Source organism: Sciurus vulgaris (assembly GCF_902686455.1).
Source record: "Sciurus vulgaris genome assembly, chromosome: 14".
Taxonomy (NCBI): Eukaryota; Metazoa; Chordata; class Mammalia; order Rodentia; family Sciuridae; genus Sciurus; species Sciurus vulgaris.
In genome coordinates, this window is record NC_136475.1 from 4,010,802 (window position 1) to 4,023,663 (window position 12,862).

At 43.1% G+C, this 12,862-nt stretch overlaps 1 long non-coding RNA gene and 2 pseudogenes across 3 annotated transcripts in view; 2 read left to right on the forward strand and 1 right to left on the reverse strand.

Moving 5' to 3' along the window:
- Nucleotides 1-12,862, reverse strand: part of LOC306643756 — a 63,358-nt gene that overhangs the window by 31,892 nt on the left and 18,604 nt on the right. The gene's annotated exons all lie outside the window — the stretch shown is intronic.
- LOC306643739 (E3 SUMO-protein ligase PIAS2-like) lies at nucleotides 229-2,094 on the forward strand (annotated as a pseudogene). Its single transcript has one exon. The product of its transcript is annotated as an E3 SUMO-protein ligase PIAS2-like (transcript).
- LOC306643744 (E3 SUMO-protein ligase PIAS2-like) overlaps nucleotides 642-12,862 on the forward strand; it is a 70,380-nt pseudogene continuing 58,159 nt past the window's right edge. Inside the window, exon 1 of the transcript XR_013766874.1 lies at nucleotides 642-698. The product of XR_013766874.1 is annotated as an E3 SUMO-protein ligase PIAS2-like (transcript). The remainder of the gene's footprint in view (nucleotides 699-12,862) is intronic.

Below are 12,862 nucleotides of genomic sequence, written 5' to 3' on the forward strand. Positions count from 1 at the left end.
CTTACTGAAAAATCACTATATGTAATAACTTAACACAGTCTTTGAACCCCTGTCATAATATACAGTAACTTTTGTGGATTATAGAAATGTATATGAAGAAAGACTTTGGCCGGTCACGTGACGGCCCCTCGGCAGTGGCATCTTTAGCTGCGCCCAGTGCAGGTTCGTGCTGGAGGCGGCGGCCCCAGCGGGTGGTATAAAATGGCGGATTTCGAATAGTTGAGGAATATGGTTTCTAGTTTTAGGGTTTCTGAACTACAAGTGTTACTAGGCTTTGCTGGGCGGAATAAAAGTGGGCGCAAACATGACCTACTAATGAGGGCACTGCATTTATTGAAGAGTGGCTTCAGCCCTGCGGTTCAGATTAAAACCCGAGAATTGTATAGACGTCGATATCCACGGACTCTTGAAGGACTTTCTGACTTACCCACAATCAAATCATAGGTTTTTAATTTGGATGGTAACTCCTCACCTGTAGAACCTGACTTGGATGTGGCTGGAATCCACGCATTACCCTCCACTTAAGTCACACCTCACTCTCCGTCCTCTCCTGTTGCTTCTGTGCTGCTTCAAGATACCAAGCCCACGTTTGAGAAACAGCAGCCATCTGCTCCAATTCCTCCTGTCCATCCTGATGTGCAGTTAAAACCCTGTCCTTTTATGATGTCCTTGATGTTCTCATCAAGCCCACAAGTTTAGTTCAAAGCAGCATTCAACGATTTCAAGAGAAGTTGTTTTTGTTATTGTTTTTTTTTTTATTTTTTTATTTTTGCTTTGACACCTCAGCAATTTAGAAAGATATGCATATCAAGGAATTTTTTGCCAGGTGGTAGGAGAGATTATACAGTCCAAGTTCAGCTGAGACATTGCCTGGTGGAGCCAAGTTGTCCTCAAGAAGATAACTATCCCAATAGTCTATGTATAAAAGTAAATGAGAAGCTGTTTCCTTTGCCCGGCTATGCACCACCACCTAAAAATGGGATCGAACAGAAGCACCCTGGATTTCCCTTGAATATTACATCATTAGTTAGGTTGTCTTCAGCTGTGCCAAAAAAGATTTCCATTTCTTGGGCATCTGAAATTGGAAAGAATTATTCCATGTCTGTGTATCTTGTACGGCAACTCACATGAGCCATGTTACTACAGAGACTAAAAATGAAAGGTATTAGAAACCCTGATCATTCCAGAGCACAAATTAAAGAAAAACTTACTGCAGGTCCAGATAGTGAAATTGCTACAACTAGTCTTCGAATATCCTTGATGTGTCCTTTAGGAAAAATGAGGCTGACAATCCCAAGCCATGCTGTGACTTGTACACATCTACAGTGCTTTGATGCTGCCCTTTATGTACAAATGAATGAGAAGAAGCCCACCTGGATTTGTTCTGTGAGTGACAAAAAAGCTGCCTATGAAAGTCTAATATTAGATGGGCTTTTTATGGAAATTCTCAATGACTGTTCTGATGTGGATGAAATCAAATTCCACGAAGATGGTTCTTGGTGTCCAATAAGACCGAAAAAGAAGCTATGAAAATATCCAGCCAACCATATGCAATAATAGAAACTTCAAGTGTACTCAGTAAGCCTTTTTCAGTGACGGTAGCCAGTGAGGCAAGCAAGAAGAAAGTGGATGTTATTGACCTAACAATAGAAAGCTCTTCTGATGAAGAGGAAGACCCTCCTGCCAAGAGGAAATGCATCTTTATGTCAGAAACACAAAGAAGCCCAACCAAAGGGGTTCTCATGTATCACCCATCTTCTGTAAGGGTACCCAGTGTGACTTCCATTGATCCTGCTGCTATTCCGCCTTCATTAACAGACTACTCAGTACATTCCACCACACACCAATATCAAGCCATCAGACTTGCCAGGTTTGGATTTTCTTTCCCTTATTCCAGTTGATTCCCAGTACTGTCCTCCTATGTTTTTGAATAGTCTCACCTCATGCTTAAGAGCAAGCAGTACACCCGTGACCACCACCAGCCCCCATGAAAGCAGTACTCATGTTGGTTCATCCAGCAGCAGAAGTGAGACAGGTGTCATAACCAGCAGTGGAAGTGGAAGTAACATTCCTGACATCATCTCACTGGACTAAAGGCAAACTAATTTGATTCTGAGAATCATTCACCAAAACTGTTCTTCCTTGGATCTCTGGTCCATGTATGCTATTTTTTTTTTTTTTTTTTTGGCAATTTGATATTTATTGAAACATCAAATGGATTCTTTTGATTTCTGAGAGATGAACACAGATGACTGAAGCAAGAATTAAATGACACACAAGAACTTATCTTATTCATGCTGTATGCTGAGCATCAGATACATTTCAGCCATAATGGTGTCTTCTTGAGCTGTGGATTTCAATTTCATACATTACTGGATGGATTCTACAATGCAGTTTAAAGTTTTTTGTTATATTAAACACAAATAAAAATTATATAAATATTTCAAAAAAAGAAAGAATTTTACATGTTCATAGAGTAGAAAACTGGATATTATTAAGATTTTAATTTTCCCAAAGTTTAGACACACAAACACACACACACACACACACACACACCAAAGAAACCAATCAAATCAAAATTTACAAATGATTCACTGAAATTGATGAACTGATGATAGACTTTAAAAGGAAATTCAAAGGACCAGGCGAGACCACAAAAAGTTTAAAGGGGAAAGAATAGTAATGATGTCCTATTTGAAAGCTATCGTAGGGAATATTGCTCAGTGTAGGACATTTAAGAACATGTGCTTAGGATGCACAGTGCCTGGGTGTGTTCCCCAGCTCAGCAGAAAAAAAAAAAAAAAAAAAAAAGAGACTTATAGATCTTATATAAGAGTGCAATATAGGTACAATTACAGTGAGTATACCAAAAATAAATATCTGAGAGTTCATAAGGACTTACATATACAGTCATCTGATTTCTAACAAAGTCATTAAAGAGGGACATAAGAATTTTTTATTTCATTTTTTCAATAATTTGCATAGAGCAGTTGGGTGTGAAAATGAAATCAAATGGACTGTAGAAAAAGTCTTCATACAGTTCATATCCACAAAAACATGAAATAATGGAGGGACATAGTCTACAGTTAAGAACTAAATTAATGCAGCTTCTAGAGAAAGCTGAGGAGAATAACTTAAAGCCTAAAGGAGACAAAGTTGCAAACAGGAAGCAGATGTGCACAACCAACACCGAAGGAGAACACTGATATATCAGACAGAGTTAGAGCCAATTAAAGAAACTGTGGAAGAAAAAAACCCCTAGATATCCCATGTTCATGAATTGAAACATTCCCATACTTCACAAAGTGAGATAGAGATTGAGTGTAATCTCTATCAAAAGCCCAATGGTATTTATTATGTAAAATTTGTGTGGAATCACAAAAGACCCTGAAGAGAAAGAAATCTCAAGAAAGAAGATTGACCTGGAGGCAATGTCTTTCCAGAACACACTTTGTGATTTCAAACTGTACTGCCAAAGTATAGTAATGAAGATCTTATGGTATTTGCAAAAACAGCCCAATACGAGACCAGTGGCACTAAATTGAGAACCCAGAAATAAATCCACATATAAATAGTTACCCAGTCATTGGCAAAAGCACTGAGAACACACAACAGGGAAAGGAGTCTCATCAATAAATAGCATTGGGAAAAATGCGTACACACATGCAAGAATGAAACTGGGCCCTTGTCCTACACTATACACAAAATTTAACTCAATTTGACTACATATTTAAACATAAAATTTGAATAGGGATAACCTGAAAGAAAATATGGGGGTGGGGAGTTCCTCGACATTGGAATTACCAAAGTCATTCCAGATGTTGCACCAAAAGCAGAGGCAACAAAGCAATAATAAACAAGAGGAACTGAAAACTTCTGTAGATCACTCCATTGCATCAAGTGGTCTCAGGGGACCAGGTTGGGGCCTGCTGATGGCTGTGCAGAGATTAGGCAGTCTCTTCATCTTTCTGAGCCAAAAGCATCCTGGATGTTAGAAACGTTTAAACCCACATGCATGGGAGGATTCGAATATTTCTTCAAATCTGGGTTGAATGCAGCAACTGAATGCTACTCTTTAGAACAGAATTCCATGAATAATAGGACTCCAAGTCGGAGTAAGTGCAAATTGGCTGTATGCATACTGGTCCTGATACTGGGTTTTTATTTTCTTTGATATAGGGCTGTTTGCATTTCTTTTTTCTTCCTTCCTTCCTTCCTTCCTTCCTTCCTTCCTTCCTTCCTTCCTTCCTTCCTTCCTTCTCTCTGTCTCTCTGTCTCTCTCTTATCATACTTGCTTAAAAACAGTTCCTTTACCAAAGATATTTAGGGAGCATGCTGGGAATGATCCAAAGGTAGAGCGGAGCCTCAGCATTCTGCAAGGCCCTAAGCGACACAGCAAGGACCTATATAAAAGTAAAACATGAAGAGGGCCCAGGATGTGGCTCAGTAGTTAAGTGTCCCAGTGTTCAATCCCAGGTTCAAAATAATAATAATAATCATAATAATCATAATAATAATAAATATAGACATTGCTAAGGTTTTAACTTGAACTTTCCACCATGATTTCCATCCTGGAGGATCAGTCCAGGGTGGCCAGGTGAGGAGGAGGTGGGCCTTTCAAAAGTGGGGCCTGGTGTGGCTGGGCAGGTCATGGGGGCTGTGGTCCTGGAAGAACTAGTCCTGGTCCCATAAAGTCCTCTCCAGAGTGGGGCCACACCACAAGCTTGGCCACTGCAGCCTGCAGCTGGTTCCCTTTCCACTTACACACCACACTGTGACCCAGGCCAGGGCCCTCACCTGAACACAACAGGTGGGACTGCCAGGTCTTGCACTTTCAGTGTTAAAAACAGAGTTATACCTCTGTTCTTAACCGAGGTCAGTTGTTTTACTGTTGTAACAGAAATAACACTAATAGAAATTTCCTGTTTTAACTGTCAATACGACTTTTAATTGAAATTTTCTCACATGGACTTATTGGAGCTACAGAAAATTTCTCCTAAAGTAATGCTTCCTAAAAGTAGGTTGACACAATCTCACCAGCTATCAGCTATAACACTTGCTGGAATGCAGGTCCTCCCCCAGGGCATCTGAGGTGCTCCTGTACCATGAGGACTCTGCTGCTGTTACTGCTGGGCAGATTCTGAGTGGCAGGGAAATCAATGCTGCATTCATATTTAGCTGGTTTTGCTTTTCTTTTTGTCATGAAGAATTTTTCAGTGGATCGTGCAAGGGTCCTGATATACTGCTTGAAATTGCTTCATTTTCTGTGCATCTACAATGTAATCAAGCTTTATAGCTATGATTCCAAATTTCAGGTGGCAGTGTGGGATACCTATAAAAATATTCTGGGCCCTGCCCTTCCTGAGGTATTCCAACAATCTTTGAGCAGTGACTACACAAAGAGGACAGTTTTGACTGCTGTTGCCAACAGGGTTTCCTGCAACACAATTCCCAGCATGTTTTCCTCTATGCTTTCTGTAGAGATGCTTCATGAATTGCCTCATCTCCGAGTAAGAATCCAGAAGAGAAAGTCTCCAAACCAACCATTGCATCTGCAGGCAGACCCGTGGACCAGGGTGTGGCCTGGGGAATCACCTCTGAGGTGCTACAGGCAGCTGAAAGCATCAGTCCCACACCAGTCAGAAGAACACGGTGCCAGCAGCCTGTGCCTTCATTGACAGGTGAGCTTGGCCTCTGGGGAGCACCAGGGTATCTCCCGTTTCCAGCATCTGTTGCCTCACATATGAAATCCCCAGCTTTTCTGAATTTGTTGGTTGGACCCTAATTATCTACATTAAAATAATTCCAGCATGGAATTTGTTTGGCAGATGTGCTCTGGCTTCTGAGGAGGAGCAGAGACTCCCTCATTTAGAATATCGAACTTTTAATGGTGCTCTATTTCTTTCCATAGCTTTGGCTAACATAGTTGTCACTATTTGAAAGAACGAGATTAGATTCTCATTCCCTGTACTTTACAATGATTTCTGTTGACACTCACAGAGTGAATTTATTGCTGAAAAATTCCAGTTCTTTAGAGAGCCCACACCCCTCAGTTTTTAGGGTTTGTGTTCTTAATTAAATCAGGATGGAGAGTACCGTGTCAGTCCTCCTGTGACTGAGGCAAGGGGATTGTGTGTGCTCAGGGTGTGGGTGGAGGAAGTAGTCATGAGGGGGATGTAATTTGAGGGTTTTTTTTTTCTCCATGCTGAGTGAAGGCTTCTCTCTGCTCCTTACTGCTATGTCCTGAGCTGCTTTTCTACTCCACACCCTTCTGCCATGATGTTGTGTCTCACTTGAACCCAGATCCATCTATGACTTAAAGCACTGAAACCATGAGCACCCATCAACGTTCCTCCTCTGAGACTGTTCTTGTCAGGTCTTTGTGTCACAGTGGTGAAAAGCTAAGTCCCTAGGCCCCAGCTGTCCATCCCCCAGTGTCATTCCTGGTGCACATCTGCCATTAACACTTTCCACTCCTGAGTTCCTGTAGAGCTGCTCAGTAAGGGGCCAAGAAGAATGGGTCCTGTCCCACCTCCCAGCACCTGTGATGTGACCTGTGCACACAGGTGAGAACAGAGATTCCCCTGGGAATGCCTCAGCTCTGAGGGCATCTCCACCTCCACCACTGGGATCCCAGAGAGGCTGAGGGCCTCATGGCCAGAGGGTTTACACCTTCTGTGGTCATCACACACTGATGGCTGCAGGGGGAGCAGAGCATCTCCAGGTCTAGTATCTGTGGCTTTTGTTGCCAGAGGCCCAGGGCTTAGAAAGACTCACCAAAAAGGATGTCTGCCTAAGGTGAGGAATGAGATAATTACAAGATTTCAAGACCACACAGTGCATGTAGGTACAGAAATTTCACATTGCCACCCACAAATGCATAAAAATATTATTTCCATCAACAAATACAGAAGACTGTCATTTAGACTCTCATTCTCTTCCTTTGAAAAACTCATGCATGGATACCTACAGGAGCTTCATCTGTGCTGTCTGAATATAAACTAATGCCATAACCTCTCTCTTCAGGTTTAGTGATCTGCGTCCTTCACTAAACAAGGAGATGCATTTCCACATCTGTCTGTAGTTGCCAAGTGGAGGAAAGAGAGTGAGGGTGCAGAGGAGCTCCCTGGTTCATTCTACCAAAATTCCCCAGTGCCCTCAGAGTCTGGTGCTTGTGAGCAGAGCTCTCAGCAGGTGGAGGCAGCAGGAGGAGCAGCTGGGGCAGCTCAGCCTCAGGCTTCTGCTTCCCTGTGAGAGGTTTATGTCATGGCCTGCATCACTGTGGGAGGGGGAGAGCCACCCTGTTGACAGTAATAAGTGGCCACATCTTCAGACTGTAGGCTGCTGATGGTGAGAGTGAAATATGTCCCAGATCCACTGCCACTGAACCTCGAGGGGACCCCAGATTGCAAAGTGGTTGCACCATAGATGAGGAGCTTAGGAGCTTGTCCTGGTTTCTGCTAATACCAAGCTAAATAATCACTAATGCCCTGACTGGCTTGCAGGTGATGGTGACTCTGTCTCCTGGAGATGCAGACAAGGAAGATGGAGACTGGGTCATCTGGACATCACATCTGGCACCTGAAATTGAACACATGAAAAGGAATATGCACACAATTAATCATGTTGTAAGAGGATTTACCTGAAGAACCAGACAACACTGATCATATTGATCTGAGCAAATTCCCAGTGTTGCCCCTCCTTAACAGGGAGGCAGAGCAGCAGGAGCCCCAGGACCTGAGCAGGGTTCCTCATGTCCATGTTGTGTCCTGACTGGAACTGACTCCTGCACAGGGTGTGAGCAGCGTATGAAGAAGTCCTCAGGGCAGTGGGCTGTGCTCTGGGTACATGCAAATCAGCAGGCTGGGCAGGCTGGGCACAGCTGCAGGGCTGGCTCCCTTCAGTCACTCAGCACAGAACCGTAGTCCCCCTGTGTTCCAGGGCAACACAGATAATCTGCTTCTCTCTGAGGACAAAAGACAGTCTGTCTAGTGCCAGCTGAGTAGCTTGCTCTTTTGATCTCAACCAGGTTCAGTGCTTACTTTCTTTCTACTGGTTCATCTGTGACAGGGCCTGTCCATTATGGCACAATGCCAGACACTGCAGAACAGGCCATCAGCTACTTTCCTTTGCACTTATGGAAATTCCTGAGGCTACAGTATATTTCTCTTTGCTCTCATTCCTTGACACTCATCATGTGAAGTAGAGAGGAATAAGAAAACATGGGAGTCACAATTTATAAAGAAGGGTGTCACCTGTTTCATTCAACCTCATACCTCTAGCTGAGTGACTTGTCTTCATTTATAAATTTTCTGTCCAAGTACTTCCATCGAATTCATCCAAGGTCAGGAATTTTCTTCCTTCCCACCTACGGAGTATGGGCCTCCTTTCTAGCCCAGCTTGTGATTATGCATGACTTTCATCCCTTGATGCGCAGACCAGGGTTCCTATTCTCTCTGCTCTGGCAACCCAAGTCCTTGCCTTCAGAAGCAGAGATCCTATCTCTACCAAGTGTCCATTGATTTTCTACTATGTTCCCTAAACCTGCATATCCTACATCTCCAAATGTCTATCCATTCCTAAAAGAACTCAGTACTCAATGCCTGGTTTAGAAGAGTGGGGACCAAGCAGGGTGCAAGAGAAACATGGGGACGAGTCACGGTGGGATCCTGAGGGTGTCCCCTCATGGGGTGGTGGTAGTGTTGTCCAAGTGTGGGTCGCCAAGAGGAGAGAGACAAGGAGAGACAGGAGTCCCCTGCACAGGAGACAGCCCAGCGTCATGACAAAGATGCCCATATAAAGAGACAAATATGATGGTGGCCACAGAGGGGTGTCAGAGTGACGCAGGTGGGTAGGTTTGTTAGAGGGAGTATATGAATGGAAGGGGTAGGTGAGGCTGACAGCCGCAGATTGGTTTTGAACAGGGAAGTTGTTATGGTTTGGATGTGTGCTGTTCCCCCAATGCCCATGAATGCAACAATGCAAAAAGATTTAGAGGAGAAATGATTGGGTTATGAGATCCACAAACCAATCTGTGAATTAATCCCCTGAAGGGATTAACTGAGGGGTAACAATAGGCCAGCAGGGTATGGCTGGAGGAGGGTGGTCACTGAATGTGTGTCTTTAGAGTATATATTTTATATCTGACCAGTGGAATCCCTCTCTCTGCTTTCTGATCATCAAGTGAGCCGCTTCCCTACACCACACTCTTCCACCATGTTGTTCTGCCTCACCTCAAGCCCCACGGAATGTCTATGGGTGGAAACCTCTGAAACCAAGAAGCCTTAAATAAATCTTTCCTCCCCTAAAATTCTTCTGGTCAGTTTCTTCGGTTACAGCAGTGAAAAATTTAACTAAAGGAGGAATGGATTAACAATGCCAATTCATTTATGGTAACTAGATCCAAAATCCTTAGTGTTACAGAAAGGCATTACTTAATTGAAAGGAGAATAATTAAATGAAACCTATGATTTTAGAGCATAATGAGAGATATCATTGTATGCTCATAATTCTTGTAGAATAAGACATGAATAACTTTCAGAATTAGACACATTTGTCACCGAATGCTAATAGGTAAATAGATAATTTCCCTAGTGGAGAAAAAATGGTCCTCCAGTCTCCAAAAGCACCCATGGTTTCCAAACACCAGTATTCAGTAAAAGGAACCATCAGTCCTTGAATCAATGTCTTTTACAGAATGTACAATAGGAAAATGGAGACTGAACCTGGTCCATCTTGGACCTCAGGGTATATTTAAGGAATGAGTTTGTCATAGCCAATCAAAATAGTAATCAATTTGAAAGGAACTCCAACTAGAAACACTGGAAATATTTGGCATCAAAAGAATTAATGATGAATATATGTTGTAAATCATTGAATAAGCTATGTCTCCATGAATTTATACTTCTATCTTAATGAAGAATGAGATATTCATGAAATATCAAGGAATATCCACAAATCTTTCCTAATTATGAAGGGGGAAGGTAAATGTGTGGCAGAGAATTCAGGCAACACCACCTGAATCCAAGTTCACAGCTTCACCTCTAGACATTCCTACCTCTAATGGGCTGAATTGTTGGGGTTGTGACCCCAGTGCCTCAGGATGTGATAGATTTGGGGACAGGGTTCTTGAAGAGGTAATAATGTAAAGTGAGGTCATTTGTTAGCTGTTTAATTCAATATGCCTGGTGTTTCCTAGAAAGAGGAAATTAGAACTCAGAGACCATGGGGGAAAGACCAAGTGACACAGAGAAAGAAGACTGCCTGTAACTCAGACAGAGGCCTCAGAGGAGAACAGCCCTGCTGATGCCTTGATCTCTATCTTATGGATTCCACAATGACTAGAAAATAAATGTTTAATGTTTACAACCGCCCATTTTGTGGTCCTTTGTAATATCAGCACAGTAAACACAGCACCAAAGATTGATTAGTGAAATTTAATCAAGAGGAAAAGCAGATCCTAAAGGATGAACATTCCATAAGGCAACTGGTGTGTCATCTCAAAAGTGACAAAAGGGAACAATGCAGTGGTCTGGAAAAGGAGTCTAGGGTCCTGACACTAATGAGAGCTCACAGCTGGGACAGCAACACTTCCTTATCAAGGGCAGCATGGGGACAGCTGACGGAATTTGAAGTGGACCTGAGAACCAGATGGGATAACAGGCTAACACTGACCTTCTGATTCTGCAGTGGTATTGGGTTATGTAGGAGAGAGTGGTTAGGAGGAAGCACATAGTAAAATGTGGTGGGCCATCAGGTCTTACGCTGACTTTTCCATGGTTTCAGTGGGAAAGAAGAATTTTGAGTTATTTATACATGTCTGTCAGTTTGAAATTTCTTCAGAAAAAAATTTAAATATGAACCGTCAGTTCTCAAGAGAAAGAAAGGTTTTCCTTGTCATTTTGCAATATAACCCTGGTCAGTTCTTATTGCCATCTTCTATTGCCTGTTCCCAATGGATGGAGCTGGAGCCTTGTTGCCCAATAAGGTGGGGAGCTGGAGACCTGGTCCCCAATACAGTGATAATAGGAGTTGGTGGAAATTTGAGAATCGGAACCTACTGGAAGTCCCTAAGTCAGCGTGGCTGCCTATCTAGCTATGTGACAGCAAAGGAGATGGTCTCTCTGAAGGGTGAAACTTCTGTCCCACATTTCATCTTTGGAATAAGGTTGGAGTAAGTGTTCCCCAAATTTGAAAGTCTACCAAAGAGTAACTGAGGGCTTTGGAAGGAGAAAGTAGCTGCTTAGAACAAGGGAATCCCTGTTCCCTCTCCACCTCTAACCAGGACTCTGATTTAAAGAACCCATAAGTGGAAGATGAGAGTTTCAAGGAGTACCAACTCCAAGTCTGGGGACACAATAAAAATGACTCACTTCTCCCCTTTCTTAGAAAAACGACATGCTTTAAGAAAAAAAAAAAAAAAAGTAAAGAGTTAGGAAGAGCACAATCTTCACCAGAAATAAATATCACACATAGTAAAAGGTGCTCTGCTAACAGTGGGTCCAGCTTGTCCTCACAGATGGTGACATGGTACAGATTCTGGTCTCTGGCCTGTGTTTTGGGTGGATTCATGCAGCAGGAGCATTTTGGAGTGACAGACAGTGCCCCTCATGACAAGGTGGTTCCAGGGACAGAGGACCATTAGTGATGAGGCAGAACTGTGTTATTCCAGCATGAATAAGCATTCAACTGCACTGACTGCTCCTCTCTTCCTGAGCCTGTCCATGCTGAAGGACCTGGACACTCAGTGCCCCACTGCCATGGGTAAGGCCAGTGCTCCAGGGGTGAGTCTCAAGGCAGCAGGGGAGCATCAGGGCAGAACTGCTCTTTGGCTATCTGCCCATCACATTGAAATGGAAACTCCATGATGCCAGGGATGCTGTTGGATCTTTTCAGGTGCCTGGGCACAGTACTGTTCATGGTTCTATTGGTGCCAAACTTTATGAACACTTTTCATGGTGGGTAGGGATAAGTGAAGAACTGTCCTACCAGAGTTTGGGACCTGAAGTTTTTCACCTGTTACCCCAAGAGTAGCTGTGGCACCTTAGATCTATCAGGGACTGAGGGGTTTGGAGGACAGGAGATGCTGCTGAGAAGCCGGGTGACCTAAAGCGCAGGGACCAGGGTGATTCTTACTCATGGGGTCTCCTGCGCTGAGAAGTGTCTGTGCTGAGGGAAACAAGAGGGCTGGGTCCCATGTGCCCAGGTGCCTTCTAGTTGCCAAAGGGGAACTTCAATTATTGATTTGTGATTCAGAAGAGAGCTGGGACAGACACAGCAGTTGTGCACTCTCTCCTCCTTCTGCCCAGGGACGTGGTGTACTCCATGATCCAACACCATGTGTGCATGTATGCACACACACACACACACACACACACACACACACACACACACACACACCTCTATCTCTGTATCTATTTATGGACATGTGATTTTTGGTGATTCTTGATCTTTGGGAACGTGGTAAAGATGCTACCTTCAAATGCTAGTTTACTGACTGAAAGTCAAGCAACAGAAAAATCATTTAGGGTGCAGTTAAAATGCAAATGCTCCATCCCAAGTTGGAGACTGCTGATCCATCGGATCACTTAGCACATGGAGAATATATATTGCTCACAAGTCTCTCCTGACTCTGAACTTCAGAAGAGATCAATAAGAGCTTTTTTATATGGATAGTCAAAAGAAGATAGGAGAAGCATGAAGTGATGTAAGCCTGTTTATTAAATTGTTTTATTGGTATCATCTCTATGAGTAAAATTATTCTGATTTTCAAACATAGTGACAGAGGTTCTGATTTTCCTGAGTCCATTAATGTGTTTTATGTCAATTTCCCAGTAGGGATTAGTGATGGGCATGAAAGTGG